Source organism: Urocitellus parryii, chromosome 4 (genome assembly GCF_045843805.1).
Source record: "Urocitellus parryii isolate mUroPar1 chromosome 4, mUroPar1.hap1, whole genome shotgun sequence".
Taxonomy (NCBI): domain Eukaryota; kingdom Metazoa; phylum Chordata; class Mammalia; order Rodentia; family Sciuridae; genus Urocitellus; species Urocitellus parryii.
Window position 1 is genome coordinate 131,731,054 of NC_135534.1, and position 24,817 is coordinate 131,755,870.

The window sequence follows — 24,817 nt, forward strand, 5'->3', positions numbered from 1 at the left end:
TTGAGGAAAGAACTCCAAGAAATGAATTTACCTCTTAAAACTGCTTTCATTGTGTCCCATAGATTCCGGTATGTTGTGTCTGTATAATCATTTGACTCTTAGAATTTTTTCATCTCCTCCTTTATGTCTTCTGTAACCCATAGATCATTCAATAACATATTGTTCATTTTCCATGTGGTGTAGGGTTTTTCCTTCCTTCTTTTATAAGTGATTTCCAATTTCATTCCATTATGGTCAGATAAGGTGCATGGTATTATCTCCACGCCTTTATATTTACTAAGAGTTGCCTTATGGCATAATACATGGTCTATCTTTGAGTAGGATCCATGTGCTGCTGAGAAGAATGTGTATCCACTTGATGATGGTTGATATATTCTATATATGTCGGTTAAGTCTAGGTTGTTGATTGTGCTGTTGAGTTCTATAGTTTCTTTATTCAGTTTTTGTCTAGAGGATCTGTCTAATGGCGAGAGCAGTGTGCTGAAGTCACCCATAATTATTGTGTTTTGGTGTATTTGATTCTTGAACTTGAGGAGGGTTTGTTTTATGAACGTTGCAGCTCCATTGTTTGGTGCATACAAATTGATAATTGTTATGTCTTGTTGGTGGATGGTTCCTTTTAACAGTATATAGTGCCCTTCTTTACCCTTCTTGATTAACTTAGGTTTGAAGTTGATTTTATTCGATATGAATATGGCCACTCCTGCTTGCTTCCGAGGGCCATGTGAGTGGTATGATTTTTCCCAACCTTTTACCTTCAGCCTGTGTATGTCTTTTCCTATCATATGAGTCTCCTGAAGGCAGCATATTTTTGGATTTGTTTTTTTGATCCAGGTTACTAGCCTATGTCTCTTGATTGGTGAGTTTAGGCCATTAACATTTAAGGTTACAATTGAGATATGATTTGTACTTCCAGTCATGCTTCTTTATTTATTTATTTTAGTTTGGCTAGTTTTACTTTTTGGTTATTTTCCTCCCCCTTTACTGAGATACCTCTTGCTATTGGTTTTGGGCACTATTTTTCAATTCCTCTTCTTGTAGTATTTTGCTCAAAATACTTTGTAGTGCTGGTTTTCTTGCTGCGAATTCTTTTAGCTTTTGTTTATCGTGAAAGATTTTAATTTCGTTGTCAAATCTGAAGCTCAATTTTGCTGGATACAGTATTCTTGGTTGGAATCCATTATTTTTCAGTGTTTGAAATACATTGTTCCAGGATCTTCTTGCTTTCAAAGTCTGTGATGAGAAATCAGTCGTTAACCTAATCGGTTTACCCCTGAATGTAATCTGCCTCTTTTCTCTCATAGCTTTTAATATTCTCTCCTTGTTCTGTATGTTGGCTATCTTCATTATTATGTGTCTTGGAGTTGGTCTATTATGGTTTTGAATGTTTGGGGTCCTGTAGGCTTCCAGGATTTGGCAATCCATTCTATCTTTCATCTCTGGGAAGTTTTCTGCAATTATTTCATTTAATATGCTGTCCATTTCTTTGGTTTGAGTCTCTGTGCCTTCTTCTATCCCGATGACTCTCAAATTTGTTTTTTTTATGACATCCCATATCTCTTGAATAGATTGCTCATGGGATTTAAGCATCTTTTCTGTGTTGACTATACTCTTTTCAAGTTGATAAACCTTGTCTTCATTATCTGATGTTCTGACTTCTACTTGATCAAGTCTATTTGTAATATTCTCATTTGAGTTTTTAATTTGGTTTATAGTTTCCTGCAATTCTAGGATTATTGTTTGATTTTTTTTTAAGATCTCTATTTCCTGGTGGAGCTCGTTCTTTGCCATTTGAATTTGTTTGTTTAATTCATTTTCAAAATATACTTTTATTTCTTGGACTTGCTGTCTCACGTCTTCTCTAATATTCCTTTCCATTTGAGTTAGGTATGCCTTGAGTTCTTTCCCTATCCCTGCTTCTGATGTTTCTATGTCCTCTTGTAGAATTAAGTTGTCTTGCATTGTTTGTACTCCTTTTTTCCCTTGTTTTCTCATGTTGTCCACATTACTTTCCAGGTCTTTTTGATTGTCATGTTTCTGCTCTCTTCTATAGCTTTGTTTTGGTTCTGTATTACTCTGGTGTCTCTCCTTTGTGGTGTTAAACTATGCCTGCTAACATGGATTCCGCTGGGAACGAATTCCGATGTCCGAGCTCCAGTGACGACACTACTCTGCTATGGCGGGCCCCAGGCTCCTTGCCGGGGTGCCCTAATGGGGGGGGTGTGACTGGACTATCTCTGTTTGGTTTCAGCTCTGGGTAGCGGCAGGCGAGCGGTCTCCAGCCGCCCAGTATCACAGGCCGCGGGTGGGTGATCGGCCGCCTACGGGCGGGCGTTCCGCCAGTTACGCGGGCAGTGGTTGAACTGTTGCTGGCGGGCCTTCGGTTTCCAGCCGCCCTCTCGCAAGGGCCTTGCCTCTACTCTCCTGGTTTCTCCTGCTAGTCTTGGTTTCTCCTGCTAGACCAGATTTCCCCTGGGTGATGGCTCTCGGCAGTTCAAACTGTACTCTGGGCCTGCTGTTTGTTGGGTGTGGAGGGTGACTATTGGAACCCCGGCACTCTATTGTTTTGTTTCCGTTGTGGGGGATAGAACTGTACCACTTCCTTCCCCATCTGAAATCTCGTACTCAGCCCGGGGTCAGTGCTGGCTTGGCTGGCGGGATTCCACCTGATTGCAGTCACTAATCTCCCTGCTTGCTAATTAATCGCTTCTCTGTGGCGCCACGCCTTCTGTAGCGAATCAGTCGGCCTGGATCTCCGGGGTCCCACTGTTGGCTATTGGGATCCCCGGCACTCTATCGCTTTGATTTTTTCTGCTTGCCCCTCCACCCAGTGCATTATTTCTTAATAATAGTATTGACCCACTTCTGATTAGAGTTGAGACCTTAGAAATACGTCAGTGATTACACGTAATGAATACTGTCTGCTGTAGTATATAATCAATACATCTGCTTCTCACAAAAGTAAGAAAGTGAATTCTGTTTAATGCAGTATTTTACTTGACTAGAAAGCTGCTTAGCATGTCAGTCTCATAAAAATCCAATCTCTTTACAATAAGGAGCAGGTCTCCAATATTGTAACAGCTACAGGGGGACAATAAAGAATGATACAATTATATTTTTTTACCGGGGGTGACCTCTAGTGTGAAATGATGGCATTTTAGCATTCCTTAGGGTTTGAATTAACAGCACTTTACCAATTATGAAAATTTTACTTTTTTCCCCCAACCTCAAGATCACAGGTAATTTGTCATGGTGTTTTCTTGAGCTGTTATTAAATTTTTGAAGTCAAGAAATCTATCCACGTCTCTCTCTCTAGCTCACTCTCTTTCTTTAATAGGAGTCCCCCTCAGCTTATTTGTGGTTTCCCTTATCCATGGTTATCATGATTTAGTTACCTGCTATTAATTGTGGCCTGAAAAATATTTTGAGAGAGAGCATACATAGTAAATTTTATTACCGTATATTGGTAAGATTTTTCTATTTTATTTCTGGCTATTTGTTGTCAACCTTACTGTGCCTGATTTATAAATTAAAATTTATCATAGGCGTGTATGCATAGGAGAACACAGTGGACACAGGGTTTGGTCCTACTTGGAGTTTCAGGCATCCACAGGGGACTTGGAACACATTCTCTGTGGATAAGGAGAGACTTGTCAAACTCACCTTCAGGTTTCCATCCTGAGGTCTTTCTATTTTTGATCTCAATAGGCAAGAGATATTGCGTATCTTGGCCTATTCAGCTTCATTTTCATGCTCCCAAGTATCACATTTTGGTAGATTTCTCTTCATATTCATTCTTCCTGTGCTGTGCTGTGTGTTTGTGTGTGTAAGTATGTGTGGGCGTGTGTGCGTGTATGTGTGTGTGCATGTACACAGTTCTGGGGATTGTACCTAGGCCTCATGCATGCTAACATGAGAAACAAGACTACCACTGAGCTACACCCAAACCTCTCCTTCTAAACCCTATATCTATGTGGTGCTGAGTCAGGGCTTAGCAGTAGTATTTCTGTTTTTGTCAACTGCTTCTCTGTTAGGTTCTATCCATAGTGGGGAGTAGAGGGGCTAGAAGAGGAAGAAGGATTTGTTTCTGTCTGCTTCCTATTCCTATGGGAATCTGCCCCAAACTACTTCTTCTTGGGTGCAGCAGTTCTTTCATGTAGGAATACCTGAATCTGTGTGCTTTTTTCAACACCAGCTAAAAAGTTCCTCCCCTTTCAGGGTGAAGTTACCACTCTATGAGGTCCCTCCTTTAAGCTGCTAAGTTTCACTACTTGTCACCTTTTTGTTAGCCACCTCTTCCCTGACCTGAAGCTGCTTTCTTTGGTCTTCACCTCTTTGATATCTTGGGGTTCTCAACTTATCCTTTTAGTTATCTAGTTATAAATTTATACCTAGGTAATATTCTTTGTATTAAATCCTCTCTGTTAAAGTAGCAGACATGGTTTCCAGTTCCTAACTTGACCCTGTTTGCTACACTGCCCCAGCTATCCATTTCTTAATACACCCGCTGATAACATACACAGTTTAATAATACTCTGGAGTCCTTACAGATTAATAGCATTTTTACTGTTAGAAGCAATATATCCTAGTAGATAAGTATATAAACTATTGAATTAAACAGATCTTAGATTGAAATGTGACTCCACTCTTTCTGAGTTGCATGAAACTTTCTGAGCTCCAACTTCCTTATTGGTAAAGGAAAAAGATTATCTATCTCTGAGAACTTTGGAAGTATCACAGGAGATACATGCAAACCACTTGGCACAGTGCCCGATACAGGAGAAGAATTAACAAATAATAAATTTCTAAAAATAAATCTTCAGTCTTTTCTGTATAATTAAAAAAAAACCTTCCTTAAACAAACAAACAAAAAAGTAGCATGACATATAGACAAACAAAATAAAAAACAGAAGAAACAACAATTTTTGGCACTTGCAAATTATATTTTTTTAATTTAATTTTTTAAATTATTTTATTGCTTTTTTTAGTACCAGGAATCAAACCCAGAAGCAATTTACCACTGAGCTATATCCTCAGCCCTTTTCATTTTTTTTTTTCTTAAATTTTGAGACAGGGTCTTACTAAGTTGCTTAGGGCTTTTTTAAATTGCTAGACTGGCTTTGAACTTGCCAACCTCCTACTTCCCAAGTTGCTGGGATTACAGGCATGTGCCACTGCACCCAACTATAAGGTTGATTTTCATGAATGACTTTCAAGGTTACTGACTTGAATTTGAAATAATATGTGTTCCATGTTCCTCTCTCCATCCCTGCAATAGAAGAAGAGAAAGGGGGGGGGGAGAGAAAGAAATAGATATTGATTTAAAATTAAAATTACTAATTTGGATTCCTTTCCTTTACCCTGCCCCCATCTCCCTTTCTGTTCTTATATATTTTTTAATGTATCAAATATGAATTAAGTACCTAATATGAGAAATGTTGGGTGAGATTCTCTGAAAACTTTTGAGGACAAGCAAGAACATTCAGAAAGTCTGTTTCCAATTGTGTAAGGGGAGAGAAGGTAGGACATAGTGCGATACAGTATACAAAATTATAATACTTGAAAGAGATGCTCTCTGACTGCAGGTGTGAGTTCCAGCTTCCAGCTAGAAGTTTAGAGAAGACTTTGTGGATAAGACAGGATTTGAGCTGAACCTTCCAAATGAGAGAGGGAATTAGGTGACTATGGGTTGGGCAGGGTAGAGAAAAACAAAGCGTGAGAAAATTAAGAAAATGAGATGGTGCCTGGGTGGCTAGGAAACTGCACATAGTTCCCTCTGACTGACATTAATGGCATGCCAAATTGAACATTGAATCACTGGCATGGGACTGCCTCACAGAGGGTACTTAATGTCAGGCTAGAGAACCCTGGACTTCCATACAAACACATCAAGAGGATCAAGAGGTCTTTGAAAATTTTGGAAAAAAAAAAAAGAAAAACTTGAAGCTATTCTAAGGAAAGGCCACTCTGACTGTTGGTGAGATGTGGTTGGAAGATGCAGATCCTGGTTCTAAAAGCCCATTTGGATGATTTGGCAATAGGCTGGGTGACATGCACAGAAGGCTTCCTCCTGTTGTGGGAATGTAGAGGAGACACAGAACGGTACACATGTTAAGTCATTTTTAGAATCTGTCATCTGAATAAATATACACAGCCCAGGAAAGGGGAACCCAACTTCTACTTCCTGTAGAAGTTTTGAACTGGGTTAACTATAAGGATAGTAGTTTTATTGTTACAAAGATAGAATGTGGAGGATGAACAGGAGATGATGTTTGTGGGAAGCTAGACTTGATGCATTTGAAGGGTCTACTGGGCATTCAGGAAAAGTTGTCTTAAACACTTTTGGAGAATGAGATTGACTGAAGGGAAGTCAGGGTTTGAAATACAATTGATAGGTATGCAACTAAACAAGATGACCACAGAGTGAACATCAAAAAGAAGCAAGGAAAGATCCCTTTATGACTACATTTAAAGCAGCGATTGGCAAATTTTGGTCCATGGGCTGTATTCGCTTATTTGTATAAATGGAGTTTTATTGGAACACAGCCCTGCACATTCATTTACATATTGTCAAGGGCTGCTACTGGAGGCCAGTGATTGTGATAGCCATGTGTGGCTCTCAAAACCTAAAATGTCTGACCTTTTGCAGAAAATATTGATTAGACCCTGCTTTAGAGAGTGGGGAGAGAATGAACTAGAATTCGGAGAAAGACTGGTCAGACCTAGGTATTAAAAAAAAAAAATTGTACTGAAGGAAGGCAAATAAGAGTTCTAAAAAAATTGAAGGAACTGACAATATTGAATTCAATAACAGTATTTCTTGAAAGATGCACAAAGAAAATGAGATATAGGTGTTTAAGAAATGAAAATATTGATTTCCATAGCTTTTGTGTAGACTTTGGTGGATCTGAGATAACTAGACCCTTCATGACTTCAAGCAGCCTTGCCAGGCAAATAGAGGACACCCAGTTAAATTTGAATTTCACATTAAAAATACATATATTTAAAATACAAGTATATTCCAGGCAATATGGGAAATATTTATTCTAACAATTATTTGTTTTTTATCTGATATTCAATTTAACAGGATGTACTGTATTTTATCTGACATCTTTAGTCATGAATAGCTTTATCCAGATGCTTCAGAGGACTTCCTGAGCAAGGCCTGATAGTAAACTCAGGGGTCAGCACAGGAAGCAAGAGTGACTAGAAAAATCTGGTCAGTTGCTGTCCTACTGAGATAGTTTGACCCCTGCTGCGAAGCACCCTTATCAACAAGTAATCATCTCAAGAATCAGATCCAGAGTTGCTGAAGGGTTTGTGTTCATGAAGAAGGTATAGCTGGTCATGGGTAGTCTTCTGATTGCCATATCTTTGAAAGCTCTTGACCTCTGATTTCATATTAAATATATGTGTCCTTTGTGCAGCTTCTGTTTGCTTTTAGCACTGTCAAATTGAGCGACATGATGACATCTATAATCATGTATGAATTCTACAAAAGCATCATCATTTTTTGAACTATTTAAATAAGAATTATTTGATTGAGTACAAAAATTTTCACAAGCAATTTCAACATTACATATACCCATGAAAGGAAAAGAAAAGATACTTTTTAAATAAAACTTTTCAATGATTGCAGATTTTTAGATGGTTTATGAATTTTACTTGCATGCATGAATAATATTTTAGATGGTAAGCTACCATTATTTGAAGGGCTCATTATTAAATAGTCTGATAAAGAATTATAAGTAGCTCTGTTAAGCAAAGATCATGATAGAAAAGGTGGGGGAGAAAAAGACAAAATCATAGAACTGAATTAAAATGTCTTAAATGTTTTGGAAAGGTTATTTGAAAATTTTATACTAAAAAAATTTGAACCCTGGTACAGATTTAGTTCCTTAGAAACACACTGAGGTGGAATTTGCCTGTGAGGTAATTATTGGGGAGCCACACTGTGGAAAGGGGAGCCTGGAAGTGGTATTGTGTGGAGGGAGACATGACATTTGAAGCTGTCAATGCCTTTGCCAACTCCCAACACCTTTCCTGACCAGGCAACTCTGGAGTATTCAGGGCACCTCTGAGTTTTTCTTGTTGTGTCTACAGCATTGGGTCCTTGTGCCCTACTTTGATTAGACTTTAGGTTTTTGGTCTTCCCTGAAATAAGACCAAAGTGGTGCATTTCCTGTCCACCACATATATTGTACTTAAAACTCCATATTTCATATTTATTTTCAAATTATTTGACATAAATGAAATGCAGTGCATTTTTTCACCTGTCCATGTAGAGGCTCCCACATCTCCTGCAGCTTATAGTTTATATAGCATGCTATACAAACATGATCATTTCCTAGGAGTCAATGAGGTTGAGAAGGAAAGGTCTTGGATCATCTTAATTTTTGTACTTTAGAATGTTGGATAAAGTAGACACTCCTTGGCATATGCACATTTGATTCCTGAGAAATATTCATATCAAAGGAGCCTGTTTATTTAGGCAATATTCTGATGCTTAAAACCCACTAATGACACACATATTCATGGCTTCTTCTTAATTTGCTGGTTCTTGGAAGTAGCATAAAGCATTAAAAACAGGTGGATTTCATATGAGAGCAACAGGTTTCAAGCATTATTCTGTCTTGGCTGAAACTGTTACTGAATTTGTGTAATTCTGATCTGCTGTATTTTAAGGTTTTTGTTTCTTCTTCTTCTTCTTCTTATGATCCAAGATTTGGGCTGACACCTGGATTTGGAAAATTCTATTATTTTATGATCATAAGTCACTATTTTCCAAACTTTGGAAGCTATTAAAATTCCCTGGGGTGGGGCTTGTTCAAAGCATTACAACTCATTTGAAGAAAGTCATAAATGACATCCATGGAGCATCTGCCCCAACCTCCCCTTGCCTCATCCAGATAATACTAAGTCTCCAGGATGGAACCCAAGCTGCTAAATCCCAGGTGTGGAAAACACAACCTAGTGTGACTTTTAGGGCCTTCTATACTCTTTCTTGTCCTGGATTTTGGGTCTGATGACCCACTCTCTACTTTTATGTCTTCCTGTGATCTACCAGGTTGTTATAATTTGGATCTGAGATGTCCCCAAAGGCTCATCTGTTGTAGGCTTGGTTCCCAGCTGGTGGCACTATTGGGAGGTGGTGAAAATTTTAGGAGGTAGGGACTAATTTGAAGAAGAAGGTCACTTGAGGTATGTTCTTTAAGGGTATATCTTGTCCCTGCCCATCCCACCCCCCATCTCTGTCTCTCTCTCTCTCTTTCCTGATCATCATGAGGTGAGCAACTTTGCTTTTTCACACACACCCTTTTGCCATAGTGATCTGCCTCACCATAGGTCTAGAAACCATGGAGCCAATCAACAACGGTCTGAGACCTCTAAAACCGTGAATCAAAATGAATCTTTCCTCCTTTAAGTTGATTTTTCTCAGGTATTTACTCATAGTAACAGAAAGATGACTGACACAGAGGTTAATCTTTCATTGCTCACCAGATGGAGCACTGTGGGGGCTATCTGAGGCTTCTGCAGAGGGTGTCCTTCTCCAGATAGGGAGAAATGAAAGGGCATCTCATTTTCACCTTTCATAGTTTTCTATGTCCTAAAAAGTCTTCCACAGGGTAAGTTGATATTTCTATTTTATGGAAGAGTCCTATGGCTTGCCTGTTCCTGTGTGCTCTTTTTAAGGTGTTTAGTTTTAAACAAGAATCTTGTTACAAAGAGATGTAATTTAAATACTCTCAATGAATCTACTGTTTTAATTTTTCTTTATAGGTTTGTCAACTTTTTATTTATTTATTTATTTTTAATATTTATTTTTTAGTTTGTTTTCGGTGGACACAACATCTTTGTTTGTATGTGGTGCTGAGGATCGAACCCGGGCTGCACGCATGCCAGGCTAGCATGCTACCACTTGAGCCATATCCCCAGGCCCCTAGGTTTGTCAACTTTTTATATATCCTTCATCTAGTATCGTTTTCTATATTTTCTAAAGTTGTAGTTACATTATCTTCTGGTTCTTGTCCCTTATATAGTTTATACTATTAACTCTTATTAGCTTCTTTGTTTTTCTGCTTTGCCAGTTTTCTTCTTTGTAACTTGTATCAGTAGCTCATTTTATTTTATATAATTAAAAATCTCGGAGGATAGTCAAGATGGCGGTGAAGGGAGTGCATCACCCCAGGGCGCCGCGTCACTAAGTGGGAGAAAGACGATGCAAAACGGCTGAAGGATATCTTTGGGAAGTTCCAGTGAAATTGAGGTGCTCCAGAATCTAGTGGACAGATTTCCATCGTGCGAAGTTCGGCTCTGAGAGCTCCATTTCTCCGCACGGAGGGTCGCATAGCCTGACAGGCGATCGCCCCGCGGCTGGAGTCTGTGGTGCGCACCTGGGAGCGGCAGGGTGCCGGAGCGGGGGAACAGCGATACGGATCCAGGGGGGCTCCCGCCAGTGGTACATCGGAGCCCTTAGTGCTGAGTTCCGGCTTTGAAACAGAGGAGAGAAGCGGCCCAGTTTGGTTCCAGACACCGGTCGGACCACAGTGGAGGACAGCAGCCGCCATTTCGGAGAGATGATGTAATCATCCCCGTGTTCTACTGATCTCAGCCCATTCAACTACGGAACAGGTGATTTCAGGCTGGTATTTGCCTGTGTCTAGCAGACAGATTTCTCGCTCAGGCTCGGGACTGGGGTTCTTGTGGAGAATACTCCTAGAGGCGCGTGCCAGGCAAGGCGTGCGCCGGGCACTGAGCAGCTGGATCCTGGTTCCCGGGGCTAACCTGGACCAGGTCTGAGGAAACTGCGGAGACTGCCGGTGGAGGCCAGCTCCAAGTGGAGCGTGCGCTGAGCTTGGGGCGACTGGGTTCTGACTCCCGGAACAGTTTTGGCCTGGGGCTGGGGAACCCGTGGGGGTCGCTAGCTGGAGCCAGCTCCCAGTGGAGAGTGTATCGGGATCGGAGAGGCGGGGTTCCGGCTACCTAAGCGGCTTTGGCCCAAGGCTAGGGAACCGGCGGTGACTGCTTCTCAATCAGGGTCTGGCGGGGTGCTGTAGGGGCAGAGTGGAGCTTTCACCTGCGCCCAGAGCAGGCCAAGTGACCCGCCGGCGTGGTACCATGACACCCCAAATGCAGCTGGGGCTGAAGAGAGTAGCAGCCCACGCCTAGAATAGGACCAGCGATTCCGCGGCGCAGTAGCCAAGTAACCTCATTTGGAGTAGGGGCTGTGAGGAGCTGCCATCTGAGCAAGTAGGGCAGGCAGACCTGCGGCCAACTGGCAAGACAGGCCAGGTAGCATGCCAGCGTGGTGGACACGTAACACCGAGGCAGTCGCGTCACACTGGTTGGAGTGGGGGTGGAGCAGGGTCGCCGCCTGGGTCCGGAGGGGGCTCAGCTACCCGTTGGAGAGGTAGTCAGGTACCCCCATTGGGAGTGGGGGCTGTGCAGAACTGCGACCCACAGGCCTAGAGGTCTGCCAGCGCGGTAGACTCGTCACACCAATTGGAGTGGGGGCCCAGCAGAGCCGCCACCCACATCCAGATCAGGACCAAGGACCCCAGGGCGTGGTAGTTACGTTACCACAATTGGAGTGGGGGCAGAGCAAATCCGCCACCCGTGCCTGCAGCGGGGGCAGACCTGCGACCGATCAGCGGGGTAGACAGACCACCATAATTAGAGGAGGAGCACAGCCAATACCCGCCCTGCAAGGGAGACATTCCAACTATACAAGAGCAACATAAATAAATAGGGGGTAAATTTCAAAAACACAACAGTTGCACCAAGCAGAAAGAAACGGAGCAGTATGAAAAGACAAGGAAAGAAAGGACCACAAGCAATGCAGGTCAACTCAACTTTAGAAGAGGTAATAGCTGCAACAGATGGAATGTCAGATAAAGAGTTCAGGATTTATATGCTTCAGATGATCTGGAGTCTCAAGGAAGATATGAGACAGCAAAATCAGACAATGAAAGATCACATTGACAAACAAATCCAGGAAGTAAAAGATCAATTTCACAGGGAGATAGAGGTAATAAAAAACAAACAAATAGAAATTCTAGAAATGCAGGAAACAATAAACCAACTTAAAAACTCAATTGAGAATACTACCAGCAGAGTAGATCACTTAGAAGAGAGAACATCAGACAATGAAGACAAAGTATTTCAACTGGAAAAGAACATAGACAGCTCAGCAAGTCTGCTAAGAAACCATGAGCAGAACATCCAAGAATTATGGGACAATATCAAAAGACCAAATTTAAGAGTCATTGGGATACAGGAAGGCACAGAGCTCCAAACCAAAGGAATAAAAAGTCTATTCAGTGAAATAATACGAGAAAACTTCCCAGACTTGAAGAATGAGACAGAATCCCAAATCCTAGAAGCCTACAGGACGCCGAATGTGCAAAATCATAAGAGATCCACACCTAGACACATTATAATGAAAATGTCCAACATACAGAATAAGGAGAGAATTTTAAAAGCTGCAAGAGAAAGAAAGCAGATTACATTTAGGGGTAAACCAATCAGGATAACAGCTGATCTCTCAACACAGACTCTGAAAGCTAGAAGATCCTGGAATAACATATTTCAAACACTGAAAGAAAATGGGTTCCAACCAAGAATCGTGTATCTGGCGAAATTAAGCTTCAGGTTAGAAGATGAAATTAAAACCTTCCACGATAAACAAAAGTTAAAAGAATTCGCAGCTAGAAAACCATCTCTTCAAAAAATCCTTGGCAAAACATTACAGGAAGAGGAAATGGAAAATAACATTGAAAACTAACAACGGGAGATAGGACAGTAAAGGGGGGAAAGTAGTCAAAGAGGATAACAAATCAGGGTTAGTAACATCAATAAACAAATATGGATAGAAGAACAAACCATATCTCAATAATAACCCTAAATGTTAATGGCTTAAACTCACCAATTAAGAGACACAGGCTAGTAGAATGGATCACAAAACAAGACCCAACAATATGCTGTCTACAGGAGACGCATCTGATAGGAAAAGATATTCATAGACTGAAGGTGAAAGGCTGGGAAAAATCATACCACTCATATGGACTGCGGAAACAAGCAGGAGTGTCCATACTCATATCTAATAAAATAGATTTCAAGCCAAAGTTAATCAAAAGGGACAAAGAAGGACACTTCATACTGCTCAAGGGAACCATACACCAACAAGATATAACAATCATAAATATATATGCCCCAAATAATGGTGCAGCTGTGTTCATCAAGCAAACTCTTCTCAAGTTCAAGAGTCTAATAGACCACCATACAATAATCATGGGAGACTTCAACACACGTCTCTCACCACTGGACAGATCTTCCAAACAAAAGTTAAATAAGGAAACTATAGAACTCAATAACACAATTAACAACCTAGACTTAATTGACATATATAGACTATACCACCCAACATCAAGTAGTTACACTTTTTTCTCAGCAGCACATGGAACCTTCTCAAAAATAGACCATATATTATGTCACAGGGTAACTCTTAGACAATATAAAGATAATACCATGCATCTTATCTGATCATAATGGAATGAAACTGAAAATCAATGATAAAAGAAGGAAGGAAAAATCAAGCATCACTTGGAGAATGAACAATAGGTTGCTGAGTGATCAATGGGTTTTAGAAGACATTAAGGAGGAAATTAAAAACTTCCTAGAGTTAAATGAAAACACAGACACAACATATAAGAATCTATGGGATACATTGAAAGCAGTTCTAAGAGGAAAATTCATTGCTTGGAGTTCATTCCTCAAAAAAAGAAAAAACCAACAAATAAATGATCTCATACTTCATCTCAAAATCCTAGAAAAAGAAGAGTAAAATAACAGCAAAAGAAGTAGAAGGCAAGAAATAATTAAAATCAGAGCTGAAATTAATGAAATTGAAACAAAAGAAACAATTGAAAAAATTGAGAAAACTAAAAGCTGGTTCTTTGAAAAAATAAATAAAATTGACAGACCCTTAGCCATGCTAACGAAGAGAAGAAGAGAGAGAACCCAAATTACTAGCATACGGGATGAAAAAGGCAATATCACAACACACACTTCAGAAATACAGAAGATAATCAGAAATTATTTTGAATCCTTATACTCCAATAAAATAGAAGATAGTGAAGGCATAGATAAATTCCTTAAGTCTTATGATCTGCCCAGATTGAGTCAGGAGGATATTGACAACCTAAACAGACCAATAACAATAGAGGAAATAGAAGAAACCATCAAAAGACTACCAACTAAGAAAAGCCCAGGACCGGATGGGTATACAGCAGAGTTTTACAAAACCTTTAAAGAGGAACTAACACCAATACTTTTCAAGCTATTTCAGGAAATAGAAAAAGAGGGAGAACGTCCAAATTCATTCTACGAGGCCAACATCACCCTGATTCTGAAACCAGACAAAGATACTTCAAAGAAAGAAAACTACAGACCAATATTTCTAATGAACCTTGACGCAAAAATCCTCAATAAAATTCTGGCGAATCGGATTCAAATACATATCAAGAGAAGAAGATTTACATTAAACAGGGATGAGAGGTGGGAGGTAAAGGGAGTGAGAAGGGAAACCGCATGGAAATGGAAGGCGATCCTCAGGGTTATACAAAATGACATATAAGAGGAAAGGAGGGGTAAGACAAGATAATACAAATCGAAGAAATGATTTACAGTAGAAGGGGTAGAGAGAGAAAAGGGGAGGGGAGGGGAGGGGAGGGGAGGGGGGATAGTAGAGAATAGGACAGACAGCAGAATACATCAGACACTAGAAAGGCAATTTGTCAATCAATGGAAGGGTAACTGATGTGATACAGCAATCTGTATATGGGGTAAAATTGGGAGTTCATAACCCACTTGAATCAAATTGTGAAATATGATGTATTAAGAACTATGTAATGTTTTGAACGACCAACAATAAAAAAACAATAAAAAAAATTATACACCATGATCAAGTAGGATTCATCCCTGGGATGCAAGGCTGGTTCAATATACGGAAATCAATAAATGTTATTCACCACATCAATAGACTTAAAAATAAGAACCATATGATCATCTCGATAGATGCAGAAAAAGCATTCGACAAAGTATAGCATCCCTTTATGTTCAAAACTCTAGAAAAATTAGGGATAACAGGATCATACCTCAATATTGTAAAAGCAATCTATGATAAGCCACAGGCCAGCATCATTCTGAATGGAGAAAAATTGAAGGCATTCCCTCTAAGATCTGGTACAAGACAGGGATGCCCTCTCTCACCACTTCTGTTCAACATAGTCCTCGAAACACTGGCCAGAGCAATTAGACAGACGAAAGAAATTAAAGGCATAAAAATAGGAAAAGAAGAACTTAAATTATCACTATTTGCAGATGATATGATTCTATACCTAGCAGACCCAAAAGGGTCTACAAAGAAGCTATTAGTGCTAATAAATGAATTCAGCAAAGTGGCAGGATATAAGATCAACACGCATAAATCAAAAGCATTCCTGTATATCAGCGACAAATCCTCTGAAACGGAAATGAGGAAAACTACTCCGTTCATAATATCCCCCCAAAAAATAAAATACTTGGGAATCAACCTAACAAAAGAGGTGAAAGAATTATACAATGAAAATTACAGAACACTAAAGAAAGATATAGAAGAAGACCTTAGAAGATGGAAAAATATACCCTGCTCATGGATAGGCAGAACCAACATCATCAAAATGGCGATATTACCAAAAGTTCTCTATAAGTTCAATGCAATGCCAATCAAAATCCCAACAGCATTTCTTGTAGAAATAGATAAAAGAATCATGAAATTCATATGGAATAATAAAAGACCCAGAATAGCAAAAACAATGCTAAGCAGGAAGTGTGAATCAGGCGGTATAGTGATACCAGACTTCAAACTATACTACAGAGCAATAGTTACAAAAACAGCATGGTACTGGTACCAAAACAGGCGGGTGGACCAATGGTACAGAATAGAGGACACAGTAACCAATCCACAAAACTACAACTATCTTATATTTGATAAAGGGGCTAAAAGCATGCAATGGAGGAAGGATAGCATCTTCAACAAATGGTGCTGGGAAAACTGGAGATCCATTTGCATCAAAAAGAAGCTGAATCCCTATCTCTCGCCATGCACAAAAGTTAACTCAAAATGGATCAAGGAGCTTGATATTTAATCAGAGACACGGCATCTGATAGAAAAAAAAGTCGGTTATGATCTACATACTGTGGGATCCGGCTCCAAATTCCTCAATAGGACACCCATAGCACAAGAGTTAACAACTAGAATCAACAAGTGGGACTTTCTCAAACTAAAAAGTTTTTTCTCAGCAAAAGAAACAATAAGAGAGATAAACAGGGAGCCTACATCCTGGGAACAAATCTTTACTCCACACACTTCAGATAGAGCCCTAATAACCAGAATATACAAAGAACTCAAAAAATTAGACAATAAGATTACAAATAACCCAATCAATAAATGGGCCAAGGACCTGAACAGACACTTCTCAGAGGAGGACATGCAATCAATCAATAAGTACATGAAAAAATGCTCACCATCGCTAGCAGTCAGAGAAATGCAAATCAAAACTACCCTAAGATACCGTCTCACTCCAGTCAGATTGGCAGCCATTAGGAAGTCAAACAACAATAAGTGCTGGAGAGGATGCGGGGAAAAGGGCACTCTTGTTCATTGCTGGTGGGACTGCAAATTGGTGCAGCCAATTTGGAAAGCAGTATGGAGATTTCTTGGAAAGCTGGGAATGGAACCACCATTTGACCCAGCTATTCCCCTTCTCAGTCTATTCCCTAAAGACCTAATAAGAGCATGCTACAGGGACACTGCTACATCGATGTTCATAGCAGCACAATTCACGATAGCAAGATTGTGGAATCAGCCTAGATGCCCTTCAATAGATGAATGGATAAAAAAATTGTGGCATTTATACACAATGGAGTATTACTCTGCATTAAAAAATGACAAAATCATAGAATTTGGAGGGAAATGGATGGCATTAGAGCAGATTATGCTAAGTGAAGCTAGTCAATCTTTAAAAAACAAATACCAAATGACCCCTTTGATATAAGGGGAGTAAACAAGGACAGGGAAGGGACGAAGAGCTTGAGAAGAAGATTTACATTAACCAGGGATGAGAGGTGGGAGGGAAAGGGAGTGAGAAGGGAAACCGCATGGAAATGGAAGGCGATCCTCAGGGTTATACATAATGACATATAAGAGGAAAGGAGGGGTAAGACAAGATAATACAAATCGAAGAAATGATTTACAGTAGAAGGGGTAGAGAGAGAAAAGGGGAGGGGAGGGGAGGGGAGGGGAGGGGGGATAGTAGAGAATAGGACAGACAGCAGAATACATCAGACACTAGAAAGGCAATTTGTCAATCAATGGAAGGGTAACTGATGTGATACAGCAATCTGTATACGGGGTAAAATTGGGAGTTCATAACCCACTTGAATCAAATTGTGAAATATGATGTATTAAGAACTATGTAATGTTTTGAACGACCAACAATAAAAAAATAAAAAAAAAGAGAGAGGAAAAATAAATCTCTGTCATACCCATTTTTTTTACTTTAAATGTAGGTTTATTTTATTAATTATATTGTTCTTATTTATATTTTTAGCAAAAATTATTATTCCATGTTACATTAAACATTATTTTTGTTATTATTTATATTTATGCTTTTCATTTAAAATATTATTGTAAGAGACCTCTTTTACATTTATTTAAATTTAATATTTTAAAATATTCATTGTTTTAAAAGCTTTACTTGTTATATTTTAATGTTAATTAATTGCTTTCAAATCTATTTTTCTTAACCCATTAATTTTTCATTCTTATCTATTATATTTTTTTTAAAAGCCTTTTCCACACTTTTTTTTTTATAACAATTTTCATTAATTTCTTTTTTGTTGTTGTTTAGTCCTTGATTTTTGTGTAAGGGCTGGCAAGGCTCAATTAATTTTTTTCAGAATGATCGAATCTTCTCATTTTTGTTTTATTAATTTCCTGTTCAGTTTTAAAAATTCAGGTATTTTTGGTAAATGGATAATAAATGCACATCTGATAAACATCTCTTTCTTTTCTGTGGTAGAAATTTTTGTTAGTTGGAAACTTTCCCCCTTTCCTTCCTGGTACCTCTATGTCTGGATATCCAATGTAAATTGCACTTAATTCATTCCCCTTAGTTTTCAGGAAACCATGGTTTTCTTTCTGAAGATGATATTGCAAAACTCTCATTTATTTCTTACCTTGTAGATAACAATTCTTCACTAGATGTGTCTTCTGCAAATACTTTATCCCAGTCCGTGGCTTGCCCCTTCACAGTCTTGGCAGTCTTTCACACAGCAGAAATTTTTAATCATCTGTGCCATATTTATCCATTTATGCTAGCATAAAAGTTTTAGGAAGGATGATATTTTCTACAACTAGCAAAGAAACCTTGCTAGAATTTTGGTTGGTTTTTATATTATTGACAATATTTGAAAATGTTGGGAGTCACCCCGGCTCCAAAGACTAACTTCCCCATCCCCCAAGAGAGCCGTCCAATGGTGAGCCCTGCTGACTCACATGATCCTTACCCACCAATCAGAAAGCACCTCGTGCCAACTGTCAAACTGTTAAACCATTAAACTGTCAAAACTGTCAAACCACCCCCGGCTCTATAAATATGCAGAGCTGTTCCTGATTAAACTGGGCGTTGTCTTCGATGATGAGCCTTGTTCTTTCTTTCATTGGTGCCGAAACCCAGGAGAGGGAATGCCTGCTGCTCCAGGGCCCCTTCTCTCAAGGCTTGCTGTCTTCATCCACTCTTTCGAGCTCTGCTACTACTCATACAACACCGGCTCTTTAGTAGGTGAGTTCCCCTATTAGGTATCCAACTTCAGACGGGCTACGCAGGGGCTTTGACCGTGATCATCTGGTAAATCTCTAATGCCCAATCTGGAGGAGAGAACGCACCCCACCACAACCTTCATGGTCACGGTGGACTCTCTGGAACCCGGTTCATGAGTGGGAGGTCCTGAGAGGTGGAAGAACAGGCACTCCTCTCTCTCTCTCTCTCTCTCTCTCTCTCTCTCTCTCTCTCTCTCTCAGCCATCCTTGTCCCTCTCCTGACCTGTGGGGGCCTCTTCTTCCCTCACTGCATACTCCCCCTTATTAAATTCTGCACACAAGATTGGCCTTACTATGAATTGGATAATCAAAGTCAATGGCCCCCAGGAAGATCCCAAGATCCCGCAAATCTCAGAGAATCTGTTTTACTTCTGCGAGTGCTCGAAAAAGTGGAAGGAGATCCCTATTTTGAGGCTTTTTCTCTTCTTCTTTCTCACCCCTACCTATCCAGCAGATCAACCCCCTCCCTACCGACCTTCCCCATCGAATCTGTCCAGCCCTCAGGTGCTCCCTCTGACTTGGCCAACACCTTTAGTTCCCCTCAAAGTAGGTTGCACACAAGCTTACCTTTGGCTCCCGGCTAATCATCTCATCTCCTCACCATCTAAAGGATTTCCTAAAATCCCTCCATCTCTTTTCAGTCCTGTTCTCCATTAAAACCTGCCTTCCTCCTCCCATCTTCTCCCTCACAAGACACCGGTCCACAAATGCCTAGAGGTACTAGAGATGATTTTACCCTGCCCTACCACCATTTCTGAGGGACCCCTGACCTCTCCGGACCTCGTCTGGTTCTCAGATGGTAGCTCCTTTATACACAAAGTGGTGGGGTATGCTGTTGTTTCCCTCTCATCCATCATTGAGGCAAAACCTCTCCCACCCCATACCACCAACCAACAAACTGAACTCATAGCTGCCACAAGGGCATGCGAGATAGCAGAGGGAAATATACAGATTCCAAATATGTCTTCCATATCCTGATCTCCCATGCAGCCATTTGGAAAGAAAGGGGGCTATTGACCACCAGAGGGATGGCAGTCATTAATTCCACACTTATTTCTGGCCTACTACAAGCCTCTAGGCTGCCTTCCCAATTGGGAATAATCCATTGCAAGTCCCACCAAACTGACTCCTCCCTTACTACTATGGGGAATTCCAAGGCCGATCAAGCGGCTCAATCAGCCGCCCTATAGAGAGCTTTACCTCCTCTCCACTACTCTTCATTACCACTGGGGATCGGCCCAAAGATCCCCAACAACTCTTCCAGTTTCTTCACTCTCTATTCCATTCTAGTCCACAGAGTCTCACTACTTTCCTTCACTACTTTTTCACCCTTTTCCTATGTGATAAGACCCTCCTACAACAGATCACTTCTGCTTGTCAGATCTGCCAGAGAACCAATACCAACAAGCCTTTCCCTTCTCATCAGGCCCACGGTCATACCCCGGCTGCAGACTGGCATATTGATTTCGCCAACATGCCCCGAGTGAAAAACATAAAATATCTTCTTGTATTGGTAGATACTTTTGCGGGATGGGTTGAAGCCTTTCCCACTTCTAACAAGCGGGCCTCTACAGTAGTTGATCTGTTGCTTACTCACATAATCCCCCGTTTCGGGATGCCCACTTCTATTCAATCAGACAATGTCCCAGAATTCACCTTGCAGATAACTCAGGGACTGGCTCACATGCTATCACTCCCTCGGCATTTCCATTGCCCTTACCGCCTCCAGGCTTCCCAAAAGGTTGAAAGGACCAATTGGTCCCTTAAAGAGACCCTCACCATGGAATTAAGCCTGGACTGGGTAAAGGTGCTCTCCTTTACTTTATTGCACATTAGGGCTTTGCTAAAGAAGCCTTCTAATCTCTCACCTTATGAAGTCATGTATGGCTGTCCCCTCATTCCTCCTGGATTGCCTACAGAACCCCTACCCATCTCTGAAACCTATGCCCTGCCCTCCTCTTCCATCTATGCTCTGAACTCTGGTGCTATCAAGACTGGCTTCTTCCTGACCCCAGTCTCTCTCAAAACCCTACCTCCTTAATACCTGGTCAACTTGTTTACTACTGCCCACTGGGGGAAAAGTCCCCTTTAAAACCAAAATGGGAGGGTCCTGCTCAAGTGATTATGTGCACTCCCTTGGTGGCCAAACTCAAGCTGTCTAATAACCAACTTACCCATGGATTCATATTTCCAGGCTTAAGCCCAGCGCTCCTACACCTTCATCAGGAGAGCCAACGATTGTCACCTGTCATTAAGTACTCTTGTTATCCCTCCCCACAAGATCCCCTCAAGTTCTGCCTCTCCCATGTCTCCATTAACCACAAACCACTTATGTGTCTGGAGCATGGTGACCCCTTAATAAGTGTGACATTTATCATAAGAGAGCACTTTACCAGTTGCCTTCTGGGCCTAAGGAGGAACATATGTGTTTTGTTCACCCTTACAGTTTCATAAGAATTTGAAGTATCAGTATTTAAGGTTGAGGTGTTTCACATAAAACCTGGAGAGATCTGACTGCTGTCAAAGGGAAATCTGGTAACAATGGGCCCCCATCCTCCCTTGGCCGCCTTCGTTCAGAGCATGGGAGAAGCTGCCTTCTTTATTACAAAGCAAGCCCATGCTTTCTTGGTGTGAAGAAAGACAAGAAGAGGGAAAGCTGGGAACAGTGACATTTTGGGAAAGGAAAAGAGAGAAGCAGACACCCAGGTAGGAGAGAGTTTGACGGTTAATAAGAGCCGCCTTAATAGAGAGGGGAGAAAGCTAGATTGAGTAGGAATGAAGAGTGGAATTGAGGGTGTTAGGTGCAGGACAGGCTGTTCTGCAGGTCATGCCAAATAAAGTTAGCTGCAGGATGACCTGGCTTCTCAAACCCTCTGTCTGGTTCTTTATCACCTGCTTGCTTCAAGCCCAAATGCCCAACCCCCCCACCTCAAGGCTGAACACTTAACCCCCTTGTGCCAACAAAGCAGCTTGCAGACCCAGAGACCCCTTAGATTTGGGCTAAACTCCCTGTGCCTGTTCCTTCCCTTTATCATAAAGTTAATTCAGACTCAGGTGGGTAAAATTTCTAATCAAGCTTTTAACTAGCTTCTCCCCAGGAATTAACTAGCCAGCTCTTCTAGAGAACACCTCATAAGTCCCTAGAACACCTAGCGATGACTGGCTTATACCTCCAGTTGAGACCTACATCGTCATGGATCTGTGGTGGCAAGGAACCTTCGTTGATCTGGTTCCTGAAGTTATACCGGTCTTCTCTGCCCTCCTGTGGGGGCTCCTTACTTCCCTCCTCTCTGATTCTCCATGCTGTCCCATCTCAGCATGAAGCATCCAGAATTAGTCTACGCCCACTCTCATTTAATAACAAAGAGAGGGGAATGTTGGGAGTCGCCCTGGCCCCATGCCCTGAGAAGAGCCATCCAATGGTGAGCCCTGCTGACTCACATAATTCTTACCTACCAATCAGAAAGCACCCCGTGCCAACTGTCAAACCATTAAACCCTTAAACTCTCATAACTGTCAAACCACCCCTGGCTCTATAAATATGCAGAGCTGTTCCTCAATAAACGGGCATTTTCTCCAATGATGAGCCTTGTTTGTTCTTTCAGAAAATACTTGAAATAGTGAATGTTCTGGTTCATGAATGTTATGTATATTTCCCATCAATTGGTCTGCTTCTTTGGGGGATAGTCCTTTGATTTTTTTTTCCTCCCTTAATCTCTTAATATAGTAAATTACAAATTTCAAATTTCAAATGTAAAACCAACTTTACATTAATGGGCTAAACCAAGTTTGTTCATGTTGTATTAGTATATTTTTCTATATAATTAGATTTGGTTTTCTATTTTATTTAGGATTTTTGCATCTCTGTTCAATGGTTGCCTTCATCTAAAGGTGGTCCTTGATCTTTCTGATGATTGGTATTTGGTGTCTCTGATGTTGGAAGCAGTGGTTTGTCCAGTTAATTCATTTATTTGATACATATAAGAAGAATTGCTGATGCTTTGTTTATCCTTTTACTTGTTGTTAGGATAGAGTAGTGATGTCTAAACTCATTTTATATGAAATCAGAAACACTATATCCTACCTTTTAGAAAACTTGTATTAAAATCATTTATTTATACATCTTATTTCTATTCTTGTAATAATATATGACTTGAACAGAAAAAAACATAGCTGAATATCTTTGATCTTTACCAAATCAACATACCACCTTACATATAATGGTGTTTCAAGAGGTCAGGATGTAGCTCAGAAGTAGAGCACTTGCCTAGAATGCATAAAACTGTGGGTTTAATCCCCAGTACTGCAAAACAAACAGTGATCTCTCTCACTATCTGTCTCTCCCTATTTGTCTATGCTTATGAGAGAGAGAGAGAGAGAAAGAGAGAGAGAGAAAGAGAGAGAGAGAGAGAGAGAGAGAGAATATGAATGAGAATGACAAAAAATTTGAATTAATGAAGGTATCTATAATAAATGCATAACAGAATTTTAAAAATAGGTAAAAAATTTTGAAAGGTTTTCAGTACCACTTAATTCCCAGTTGACTCTGAATTTCTTCCTTCCTAGTAAAACTCTTAAGATATGAGAATCATCCTGAAAGAAGTGAAGAAAACTTATTTCAGTAAAAATATTTATACAAATTAGACAATAAAAAGTTTTTTTTTATAAATGTTCTGGCAGGCATCCTATTTACTTTGTTATCCACTTTCTGCTGTCTTATATACCTGTGAGATGATTTCTGATAGATTTGTCCTCATATTTTTGTTGTTGTTACTGTTATTTTGGTCCAACTCAAGTTGCTTCTATTTCATGAGTATTTGGCATGTCTTTCTTATATTGTAGATATTCATCCCACAACCTTATCATACACAGATATTTTCTGCTATAAGATTATGTTCTACTGAGAGCCTGGTTGTTAAGAACTATTCATAGATCTATGCTAAATCTGGGGGAATCATTACCCAAAATTAATTTTCTCCTTTGTGTGGAAAAAATTAAATTATTATAATTCCAATGGTGCTATCAGTTTCAATTAAAGAATCATCATTGAGATTTCTTTAAATTTATTAACAAAAGGAATTTTATTTTGAAGATAGTTTGGACTTAGTCATTTTGAATATAATTTACACATGCTTTCATTCTCTAATTAGAGTTTTAACCAATGCAGCTTGCTAGAGAAAGCAATATCAAGGAAAAGAAAGGAGGGATAAAAATATAAATTAATCTTTAAGCCAAAATATTGAAATACTCTGAAATAAATGAGATTTTTGGAGCTACTGAAATTAAACTAAAACTAAAATGGAATATTAAAGATCATTTATATTGTGTAACTTTCTGAGTCTGACTTTGACTTGTACTTCATAACAGTAGGCACTGCATAGGTCGAAGGGATAGAACTAAGGTGGCAGCCATTTTTGGGTCATGGATAGTGGGAACATGAGGCCTCCATTTTCCTAGAGTGCCCACAGCTTGATAGGAAACTTCAGAGTGTGTGAACACAAAAGTAGTCAAAGAAATATTTAGTTCCTTAAGGGGTTTACAATCTTCTTGAGGCTATAGAGGCAATTGAACAAATCTTGGGAGGTTGGTGGGATAAGGAAAAACCAAAACTCCTCTAGAGATGAGTTGGCATATAAGCTGAAGGATAGAAAAAACTAGCCTAATCTGGCAGGTGGAGAAGGGTAGAGAAAGTATTTCAGGTTGAAGGAATAATATCAGCAAAGCATAGAAGAACCTATTTACTACTTACTACTTCCATTTCATTTTAAATAGCATTTAAAATAGTTCATAGGGAATAATATAATGTCAATAATAGGGTAGTTGGTTTTTGGAAAAAAAAATAAGAAATTGGTAAAAACTAAAATGTGGGCAAAATAACAAGTTTGAGGTTTGTTT